Source organism: Lygodium microphyllum, chromosome 16, assembly GCF_053477565.2.
Source record: "Lygodium microphyllum isolate KBCC chromosome 16, Lygodium_microphyllum_v1.1.10, whole genome shotgun sequence".
NCBI classification, from domain to species: Eukaryota; Viridiplantae; Streptophyta; class Polypodiopsida; order Schizaeales; family Lygodiaceae; genus Lygodium; species Lygodium microphyllum.
In genome coordinates this window covers 148,361,466-148,371,465 of record NC_141150.1, presented here as the reverse complement: position 1 = coordinate 148,371,465, position 10,000 = coordinate 148,361,466, and positions in this window count along the sequence as shown.

Sequence of the window (10,000 nt, the reverse complement as noted above, 5' to 3'; positions counted from 1 at the left end):
CGGGGGGGTGCCATGTCGTGGGGGGGTTTCTTGAGGAGGTCCGTCGGGGGGTGGAAGGTTCCGTGTCGCGGGAGGGGGTCGTGTGCAGTGGGGTGTGTGTGCCGTGTCATAGCGGAGCGGGATTTCTTAGGAGGGAGGGTGTGCCATGTCGTGGGGGGGTGAGGTGACGTGCCGTGGGTCGAGCGGGGTTTTTGGAGGTGGGGTGCGCGGGGGATACGCCGCGTCGTCGGGGGGTGCGGTGGGGTGGAGGGTGCGCCGTGTCGTGGGGGGGTGACGCGGGGTGGGCTGGGTCGAGCGGGGTTTTTGGAGGCGTGGCGGGGTCGTGTGGATGGAGCGGGGTTTTTCGAGGTGGGGTGCGGGGGGGATGCGCCGCGTCGAGGGGGGGTGCGGTGGGGTGTGCCGTGACGCGGGGTGGGGTGGTGTGGATGCAGCGGGTTTTTCGAGGTGGGGTGGGGTGGTGTGGATGCAGCGGGTTTTCCGAGGCGGGGTGCGCGGGGGCGTCGTGGGGGGGTGACGCGGGGTGGGGTGGGTCGAGCGGGGTTTTCGGAGGCCTGGAGGGAGCGGGGTTTTTCGAGGTGGGGTGCGGGGGGGGCGTCGTGGGGGGTGCGGTGGGGTGGGGGGGTGCGCCGTGTCGTGGGGGGTGACGCGGGGTGGGGTGGGTCGAGCGGGGTTTTCGGAGGCGTGGCGGGGTGCTGTGGAGGGAGCGGGGTTTTTCGAGGTGGGGTGCGGGGGTGCGCCGTGTCGTGGGGGGGGTGACGCGGGGTGGGGTGGGTCGAGCGGGGTTTTCGGAGGCGTGGAGGGAGCGGGGTTTTTCGAGGTGGGTGCGGGGGGGGGGGGGGGGGGGGGGCGTTGTGGGGGGGTGCGCCGTGTCGTGGCGGGTGACGCGGGGTGGGGTGGGTCGAGCGGGGTTTTCGGAGGCGTGGCGGGGTGCTGTGGAGGGAGCGGGGTTTTTCGAGGTGGGGTGCGGGGGGGCGTCGTGGGGGGGTGCGCCGTGTCGTGGGGGGGTGACGCGGGTCGAGCGGGGTTTCGGAGGCGTGGTGGTGTGGCGTGGAGGCAGCGGGGTTTTTCGAGGTGGGGTGCGGGGGGGCGTCGTGGGGGGGTGCGGTGGGGTGGGGGGGTGCGCCGTGTCGTGGGGGGGTGACGCGGGGTGGGGTGGGTCGAGCGGGGTTTTTGGAGGAGAGGTGGGGTGCTGTGGATGGAGCGCGGTTTTTCGAGGTGGGGTGGGGGGGGGCGTCGTGGGGGGGTGCGGTGGGGTGGGGGGTGCGCCGTGACGCGGGGTGGGGTGGGTCGAGCGCGGTTTTTTGGAGGCGTGGCGGGGTGGTGTGGAGGGAGCGGGGTTTTTCGAGGTGGGGTGCGGGGGGGGGCGTCGTGGGGGGGTGCGCCGTGTCATGGGGGAGTGACGCGGGGTTGGGGTGGTCAAGCGGGGTTTTTGGAGGAGAGGTGGGGTGCTGTGGAGGGAGCGGGGTTTTTCGAGGTGGGGTGCGGGGGGGCGTCGTGGGGGGTGACGCGGGGTGGGGGTGGTCGAGCGGGGTTTTGGGAGGAGAGGTGGGGTGCTGTGGAGGGAGCGCGGTTTTTCGAGGTGGGGTGCGGGGGGGCGTCGTGGGGGGGTGCGGTGGGGTGGGGGGGTGCGCCGTGTCATGGGGGAGTGACGCGGGGTTGGGGTGGTCAAGCGGGGTTTTTGGAGGAGAGGTGGGGTGCTGTGGAGGGAGCGGGGTTTTTCGAGGTGGGGTGCGGGGGGGCGTCGTGGGGGGTGACGCGGGGTGGGGGTGGTCGAGCGGGGTTTTGGGAGGAGAGGTGGGGTGCTGTGGAGGGAGCGCGGTTTTTCGAGGTGGGGTGCGGGGGGGCGTCGTGGGGGGGTGCGGTGGGGTGGGGGGGTGCGCCGTGTCATGGGGGAGTGACGCGGGGTTGGGGTGGTCAAGCGGGGTTTTTGGAGGAGAGGTGGGGTGCTGTGGAGGGAGCGGGGTTTTTCGAGGTGGGGTGCGGGGGGGCGTCGTGGGGGGTGACGCGGGGTAGGGGTGGTCGAGCGGGGTTTTGGGAGGAGAGGTGGGGTGCTGTGGAGGGAGCGCGGTTTTTCGAGGTGGGGTGCGGGGGGGCGTCGTGGGGGGGTGCGGTGGGGTGGGGGGGTGCGCCGTGTCATGGGGGAGTGACGCGGGGTGGGGTGGGTCGAGCGGGGTTTTCGGAGGCGTGGTGGGGTGCTGTGGAGGGAGCGGGGTTTTTCGAGGGGGGGTGCGGGGGGGCGTCGTGGGGGGTGACGCGGGGTGGGGGTGGTCGAGCGGGGTTTTTGGAGGAGAGGTGGGGTGCTGTGGAGGGAGCGCGGTTTTTCGAGGTGGGGTGCGGGGGGGCGTCGTGGGGGGGTGCGGTGGGGTGGGGGGGTGCGCCGTGTCGTGGGGGGGAGACGCGGGGTGGGGTGGGTCGAGCGGGGTTTTCGGAGGCGTGGTGGTGTGGCGTGGAGGGAGCGGGGTTTTTCGAGGTGGGGTGCGGGGGGGGCGTCGTGGGGGGGTGCGGTGGGGTGGGGGGGTGCGCCGTGTCGTGGGGGGGTGACGCGGGGTGGGGTGGGTCGAGCGGGGTTTTTCGAGGTGGGGTGCGGGGGGGGGGGGGGGGGGGGGATATGCGCCGCGTCGTGGGGGGGTGCGCCGTGTCCTGGGGGAGTGACGCGGGGTTGGGTGGGTCGAGTGGGGTTTTTCGAGGTGGGGTGCGGGGGGGGGGGGGATATGCGCCGCGTCGTGGGGGGGTGCGGTGGGGTGTGGGGGGTGTGCCGTGTCGTGGGGGGCTGACGCGAGGTGGGGTGGGTGGAGCGGGGTTTTCGGAGGTGGGGTGTGGGGGGTGTGCCGTGTCGTGGGGGACTGACGCGAGGTGGGGTGGGTCGAGCGGGGTTTTCGGAGGCGTGGTGGGGTGGTATGGAGGGAGCGGGGTTTTTCGAGGTGGGGTGCGGGGCGGCGTCGATGGGGGGTGCGGTGGGGTGGGGGGTGCGCCATGTCGTGGGGGGGTGACGCGGGGTGGGGTGGGTCGAGCGGGGTTTTCGGAGGCATTTGTGGTGTGGCGTGGAGGGAGCGGGGTTTTTCGAGGTGGGGTGCGGGGGGGGGGGGGGCGTCGTGGGGGGTGCGGTGGGGTGGGGGGGTGTGCCGTGTCATGGGGGAGTGACGCGGGGTTGGGTGGGTCGAGCGGGGTTTTTCGACGTGGGGTGAGGGGGGGTGGGGGGGTGCGCCGTGTCGTGGGGGGGTGCGGTGGGGTGTGGGGGGTGTGCCGTGTCGTGGGGGGGCTCACGCGAGGTGGGGTGGGTCGAGCGTGGTTTTCGGAGGCGTGGTGGGGTGGTGTGGAGGGAGCGGGGTTTCTGGAGGTGGGGTGCGGGGGGCATCGTGGGGGGGTGCGGTGGGGTGGAGGGTGCGCCGTGTCGTGGGGGAGTGAGGCGGGGCACGGTGGGTCGAGCCTGGTTTTTGGAGGAGTGGTGGGGTGCTGTGGATGGAGCGGGGTTTTTCGAGGTGGGGTGGGGGGAAGGCGCCGCGTCGTAGGGGGGTGCGGTGGGGTGGGGTGGGGGGGTGTGCCGTGTCGTGGGGGGTGACGCGGGGTGTCGCGATGCCCCCTCCCCCCCACCATGCCCCGACATGACGCGACGCGCCCCCTCCCCAACATAACATGACAACCCCCCTCCCCCCCCCATGACATCCCCCCATCCCCCATGACACGACACGACGCGATGCGCCCCCCCCATGACGTCCCCCCCTCAAAAATTCGCCTCCCCCCTCAACACACACCACCCCCCCCCCTCCCCCCCCTCAAAAATTCGGCCCCCCCATGACATCCCCCCCAGCCCCCATGACACGATGCGACGCGACGCGCCCCGCCATGACACGACACGACACGACGCGCCCCCCCCTTCCCCCCTCAACACACACCACACCATGTCGCGACGTGCCGCGCCCCCCCCCCCCCATGACATCCCCACCCCAGCCCCCCCACCCACGACACGACATGATGCGACGCACCCCCCCCCCCCCCCCCCCCGATGACATGACACGATGCGACGCGCATCCCCCCCCTCCCCGCCCCCCCATGACACGACACGATGCGATGTGCCACCCTCCCCTTAACACACACACCCACCCAACGCAATGCCCCCCCCCCCCCCCCCCCCCCGCGCCCCATGGCCTGACACGACGCGACGTGCTCCCCTCCCCTTAACACACCCACCCACCCTCCATGACGCCCTCCATGACGCCACGTGGAGGGGGGGGGGGGAGGGGTGGTGTTTTGTGTGTTGAGGGGGGGTGGGGTGGTGTGTGTTGGGGGGGGGGGGGCGAATTTTTTGGGGGCAGGGGCGGGGGAGGGGTGGGGTGGTGTGTGTTGAGGGGGGGAGCGAAATTTGAAGGGGGGGAAGGGGAGGGGTGGAGTGGTGTGTGTTGAGGGGGGGGGGGGGGGATTCTTGAGGGGCGGAGAGGGGTGGTGTGGTGTGTGTTGAGGGGGGGGGGGGGAGGGGTGGTGTGGGGTGGTGTGTGTTGAGGGGGGGGCGGGGGTGGGGAGGGGTGGTATGGCGTGGTGTGTGTTGAAGGGGGGGGGCGAATTTTTGGGGGGGGGAAGGGGCGAAATTTGGACGGGGGGGCGAATTTTTTGGGGGGGGGGAGGGGTGGGGTGGTGTGTGTTGAGGGGAAGGCGAAATTTGGAGGGGGGGAAGGGGAGGGGTGGTGTGGTGTGGTGTGGTGTGTGTTGAGGGGGGTGGCCGAATTTTTTTGGGGGGGGGGGGGGGGTGGGGTGGTGTGTGTTGGGGGGGGGGGCGATTTTTTTGGGGGCGGGGGGGGGGGGGGGGGGGGGGGGGGAGGGGTGGGGTGGTGTGTGTTGAGGGGGGGGCGGAATTTGGTGGGGGGGAAGGGGAGGGGTGGTGTGGTGTGTGTTGAGGGGGGGGGAGGGGTGGTGTGGTGTGTGTTGGGGGGGGGGGGGGGGTGGGGTGGTGTGTGTTGAGGGGGAAGGGGTGGGAAATTTTGGGGGGGGGGGGCGAATTTTGGAGGGGGGGGGGGAGCGGTGGTGTGGTGTGGTGTGTGTTGAGGGGGGGGGCGAATTTTTGGGGGGGGGAAGGGGCAAAATTTGGAGGGGGGGTGAATTTTTGGGGCGGGGGGGGAGGGGTGGGGTGGTGTGTGTTGAGGGGGGGGCGAAATTTCGAGGGGGGGAAGGGGAGGGGTGGTGTGGTGTGTGTTGGGGGGGGGGGGATTTTTGAGGGGGGGGGGGGAGGGGTGGTGTGGTGTGTGTTGAGGGGGGGGGGGGGGGGGCAAAATTTGGAGGGCGGGGGGGGAGGGGTGGTGTGGTGTGGTGTGTGTTGAGGGGGGAGGGGGGGGAGGGGTGGTGTGGTGTGGTGTGTGTTGAGGGGGGAGGGGATTTTTTAGGGGGGGGGGGGGGTGGGGTGGTGTGTGTTGAGGGGGGGGGGGGGGGAATTTTTGGGGGGGGGGGGGGAGGGGTGGTGTGGTGTGGTGTGTATTGAGGGGGGGGGGGATTTTTGAGGGGGGGGGAGGGGTGGTGTGGTGTTTGTTGAGGGGGGGGTGGGGAGGTGTGTATTGAGGGGGAGGGGTGCGAATTTTTGGGGGGGGGGGGGGGGGGGGGCAAAATTTGGAGGGGGGGGGGGAGGGGAGGGGGGGGGCAAAATTTGGAGGGGGGGGGGGGAGGGGTGGTGTGTGTTGGGGGGGGGGGATTTTTGAGGGGGGGGGGGGAGGGGTGGTGTTTTGTGTGTTGAGGGGGGGGGGGGGGGGGATTTTTGAGGGGGGGGGAGGGGTGGTGTGGTGTGTGTTGAGGGGGGGGGGATGTGGTGGTGTGTGTTGGGGGGGGGGGGGGGGAAATTTTGGGGGGGGGGGGGGGGGAATTTTTGGGGGGGGGGAGGGGAGGTGTGGGGTGGTGTGTGTTGAGGGGGGTGAGGGGCGAATTTTGGAGGGGGGGGAGGGGTGGTGTGGTGTGGTGTGTGTTGAGGGGGGGGCCAATTTTTTGGGGGGGGGGGCAAAATTTGGAGGGGGGGGGGAGGGGTGGTGTTTTGTGTGTTGAGGGGGGGGGGGGGGGGGAATTTTTGAGGGGGGGGGAGGGGTGGTGTGGTGTGTGTTGGGGGGGGGGGTGGGGTGGTGTGTGTTGAGGGGGGTGGGGGGGGGGGATGGGTGGTGTGGTGTGGTGTGTGTTGAGGGGGGGGTCGAATTTTTGGGGGGGAGAAGGGGCGAAATTTGGAGGGGGGGGGGGAGGGGTGGGGTGGTGTGTGTTGAGGGGGGGGCGAAATTTGGAGGGGGGGAAGGGGAGGGGTGGTGTGGTGTGGTGTGGTGTGTGTTGAGGGGGGGGGGGGAAGGGTGGGGAGGTGTGTATTGAGGGGGGGGGGGCGAATTTTTGGGGGGGGGGAGGGGTGGTGTGGTGTGGTGTGGTGTGTGTTGAGGGGGGTGGCCGAATTTTTTTGGGGGGGGGGGGGGGGTGGAGTGGTGTGTGTTGGGGGGGGGGGGGGCGAATTTTTTGGGGGCGGGGGGGGGGGGGGAGGGGTGGGGTGGTGTGTGTTGAGGGGGGGGGAGGGGTGGTGTGGTGTGTGTTGGGGGGGGGGGGTGGGGTGGTGTGTGTTGAGGGGGGAGGGGTGGGAAATTTTTGGGGGGGGGGGGGGGCGAATTTTGGAGGGGGGGGGAGCGGTGGTGTGGTGTGGTGTGTGTTGAGGGGGGAGGCGAATTTTTGGGGGGGGGAAGGGGCAAAATTTGGAGGGGGGGCGAATTTTTGGGGCGGGGGGGCGAGGGGTGGGGTGGTGTGTGTTGAGGGGGGGGCGAAATTTCGAGGGGGGGAAGGGGAGGGGTGGTGTGGTGTGTGTTGAGGGGGGGGGGGGAGGGGTGGTGTGGTGTGTGTTGAGGGGGGGGGTGGGGTGGTGTGTGTTGAAGGGGGGGGGGGGGGGGGCGAATTTTGGAGGGGGGGGGAGGGGTGGTGTGGTGTGGTGTGTGTTGAGAGGGGGGCCCAATTTTTTTTTGGGGGGGGGGGGGGGGGGCAAAATTTGGAGGGGGGGGGGGAGGGGTGGTGTGGTGTGGTGTGTGTTGAGGGGGGGGGGGGATTTTTGAGGGGGGGGGGGGAGGGGTGGTGTGGTGTGTGTTGAGGGGGGGGCGGGGAATTTTTGAGGGGGGGGGGAAGGGTTGTGTGGTGTGTGTTGGGGGGGGGGGGGTGGGGTGGTGTGTGTTGGGGGGGGGGCGAATTTTTTGGGGGCGGGGGGGGAGGGGTGGGGTGGTGTGTGTTGAGTGGGGGGCGAAATTTCGAGGGGGGGAAGGGGAGGGGTGGTGTGGTGTGTGTTGGGGGGGGGGGGATTTTTGAGGGGGGGGGGGGAGGGGTGGTGTGGTGTGGTGTGTGTTGAGGGGGGGGGGGGGGGGCAAAATTTGGAGGGGGGGGGGGAGGGGTGGTGTGGTGTGGTGTGTGTTGAGGGGGGGGGGGGGAGGGGTGGTGTGGTGTGGTGTGTGTTGAGGGGGGAGGGGATTTTTGAGGGGGGGGGTGGGGTGGTGTGGTGTGTGTTGAGGGGGGGGCGGGGAATTTTTGAGGGGGGGGGTGGGGTGGTGTGTGTTGAGGGGGGGGGGGGAATTTTTGGGGGGGGGGGGGAGGGGTGGTGTGGTGTGGTGTGTGTTGAGGGGGGGGGGGATTTTTGAGGGGGGGGGAGGGGTGGTGTGGTGTTTGTTGAGGGGGGGGGTGGGGAGGTGTGTATTGAGGGGGGGGGTGGGGAGGTGTGTATTGAGGGGGGGGGTGCGAATTTTTGGGGGGGGGGGGGGGGCAAAATTTGGAGGGGGGGGGGGGGAGGGGAGGGGGGGGGGCAAAATTTGGAGGGGGGGGGGGAGGGGAGGGGGGGGGGCAAAATTTGGAGGGGGGGGGGGAGGGGTGGTGTCGTGTGGTGTGTGTTGGGGGGGGGGGATTTTTGAGGGGGGGGGGGGATTTTTGAGGGGGGGGGGGGAGGGGTGGTGTTTTGTGTGTTGAGGGGGGGGGGGGGGATTTTTGAGGGGGGGGGAGGGGTGGTGTGGTGTGTGTTGAGGGGGGGGGGATGTGGTGGTGTGTGTTGGGGGGGGGGGGGGGGGGGAATTTTTGGGGGGGGGGGGGGGGGGGGAATTTTTGGGGGGGGGAGGGGAGGTGTGGGGTGGTGTGTGTTGAGGGGGGTGAGGGGCGAATTTTGGAGGGGGGGGAGGGGTGGTGTGGTGTGGTGTGTGTTGAGGGGGGGGCCAATTTTTTGGGGGGGGGGCAAAATTTGGAGGGGGGGGGGAGGGGTGGTGTTTTGTGTGTTGAGGGGGGGGGGGAATTTTTGAGGGGGGGGGAGGGGTGGTGTGGTGTGGTGTGTGTTGAGGGGGGGGGCGAATTTTTGGGGGGGAGAAGGGGCGAAATTTGGAGGGGGGGGGAGGGGTGGGGTGGGGTGTGTTGAGGGGGGGGCGAAATTTGGAGGGGGGGAAGGGGAGGGGTGGTGTGGTGTGGTGTGGTGTGGTGTGTGTTGAGGGGGGGGGGGGAAGGGTGGGGAGGTGTGTATTGAGGGGGGGGGGGGCGAATTTTTGGGGGGGGGGAGGGGTGGTGTGGTGTGGTGTGGTGTGTGTTGAGGGGGGTGGCCGAATTTTTTTGGGGGGGGGGGTGGAGTGGTGTGTGTTGGGGGGGGGGGGGGGGGCGAATTTTTTGGGGGCGGGGGGGGGGGGGGGGGGGGAGGGGTGGGGTGGTGTGTGTTGAGGGGGGGGGGAGGGGTGGTGTGGTGTGTGTTGGGGGGGGGGGGGGTGGGGTGGTGTGTGTTGAGGGGGGAGGGGTGGGAAATTTTTTGGGGGGGGGGGGCGAATTTTGGAGGGGGGGGAGCGGTGGTGTGGTGTGGTGTGTGTTGAGGGGGGAGGCGAATTTTTGGGGGGGGGAAGGGGCAAAATTTGGAGGGGGGGCGAATTTTTGGGGCGGGGGGGGGAGGGGTGGGGTGGTGTGTGTTGAGGGGGGGGCGAAATTTCGAGGGGGGGAAGGGGAGGGGTGGTGTGGTGTGTGTTGAGGGGGGGGGGGAGGGGTGGTGTGGTGTGTGTTGAGGGGGGGGGTGGGGTGGTGTGTGTTGAAGGGGGGGGGGGGCGAATTTTGGAGGGGGGGGGAGGGGTGGTGTGGTGTGGTGTGTGTTGAGAGGGGGGCCCAATTTTTTTTTGGGGGGGGGGGGGGGCAAAATTTGGAGGGGGGGGGGAGGGGTGGTGTGGTGTGGTGTGTGTTGAGGGGGGGGGGGGATTTTTGAGGGGGGGGGGGAGGGGTGGTGTGGTGTGTGTTGAGGGGGGGGCGGGGAATTTTTGAGGGGGGGGGGAGGGGTTGTGTGGTGTGTGTTGGGGGGGGGGGTGGGGTGGTGTGTGTTGGGGGGGGGGCGAATTTTTTGGGGGCGGGGGGGGGAGGGGTGGGGTGGTGTGTGTTGAGGGGGGGGCGAAATTTGGAGGGGGGGAAGGGGAGGGGTGGTGTGGTGTGTGTTGAGGGGGGGGGGGGATTTTTGAGGGGGGGGGAGAGGTGGTGTGGTGTGGTGTGTGTTGAGGGGGGGGGCGAATTTTTGGGGGGGGAAGGGGCGAAATTTGGACGGGGGGGGCGAATTTTTGGGGGGGGGGGGGAGGGGTGGGGTGGTGTGTGTTGAGGGGAAGGCGAAATTTGGAGGGGGGAAGGGGAGGGTTGGTGTGGTGTGGTGTGGTGTGTGTTGAGGGGGGGGGATTTTTGAGGGGGGGGGGGGGGGCGAATTTTGGAGGGGGGGGGAGGGGTGGTGTGGTGTGGTGTGTGTTGAGGGGGGGGGGCAATTTTTTGGGGGGGGGGGGCAAAATTTGGAGGGGGGGGGGAGGGTTGGTGTGGTGTGGTGTGTGTTGGGGGGGGGGGATTTTTGAGGGGGGGGGGGTGCTCCCCTCCCCTTAACACACCCACCCACCCACCATGACGCCCCCTCAAAAATTCTGCCCCCCTCCCCCCCCCCCCCCAACACACACCACACCACACCACCCCTACCCCCCCTCCAAAATTCGCCCCCCCCCCCTCCCCCCCTCTCAACACACACCACACCACACCACCC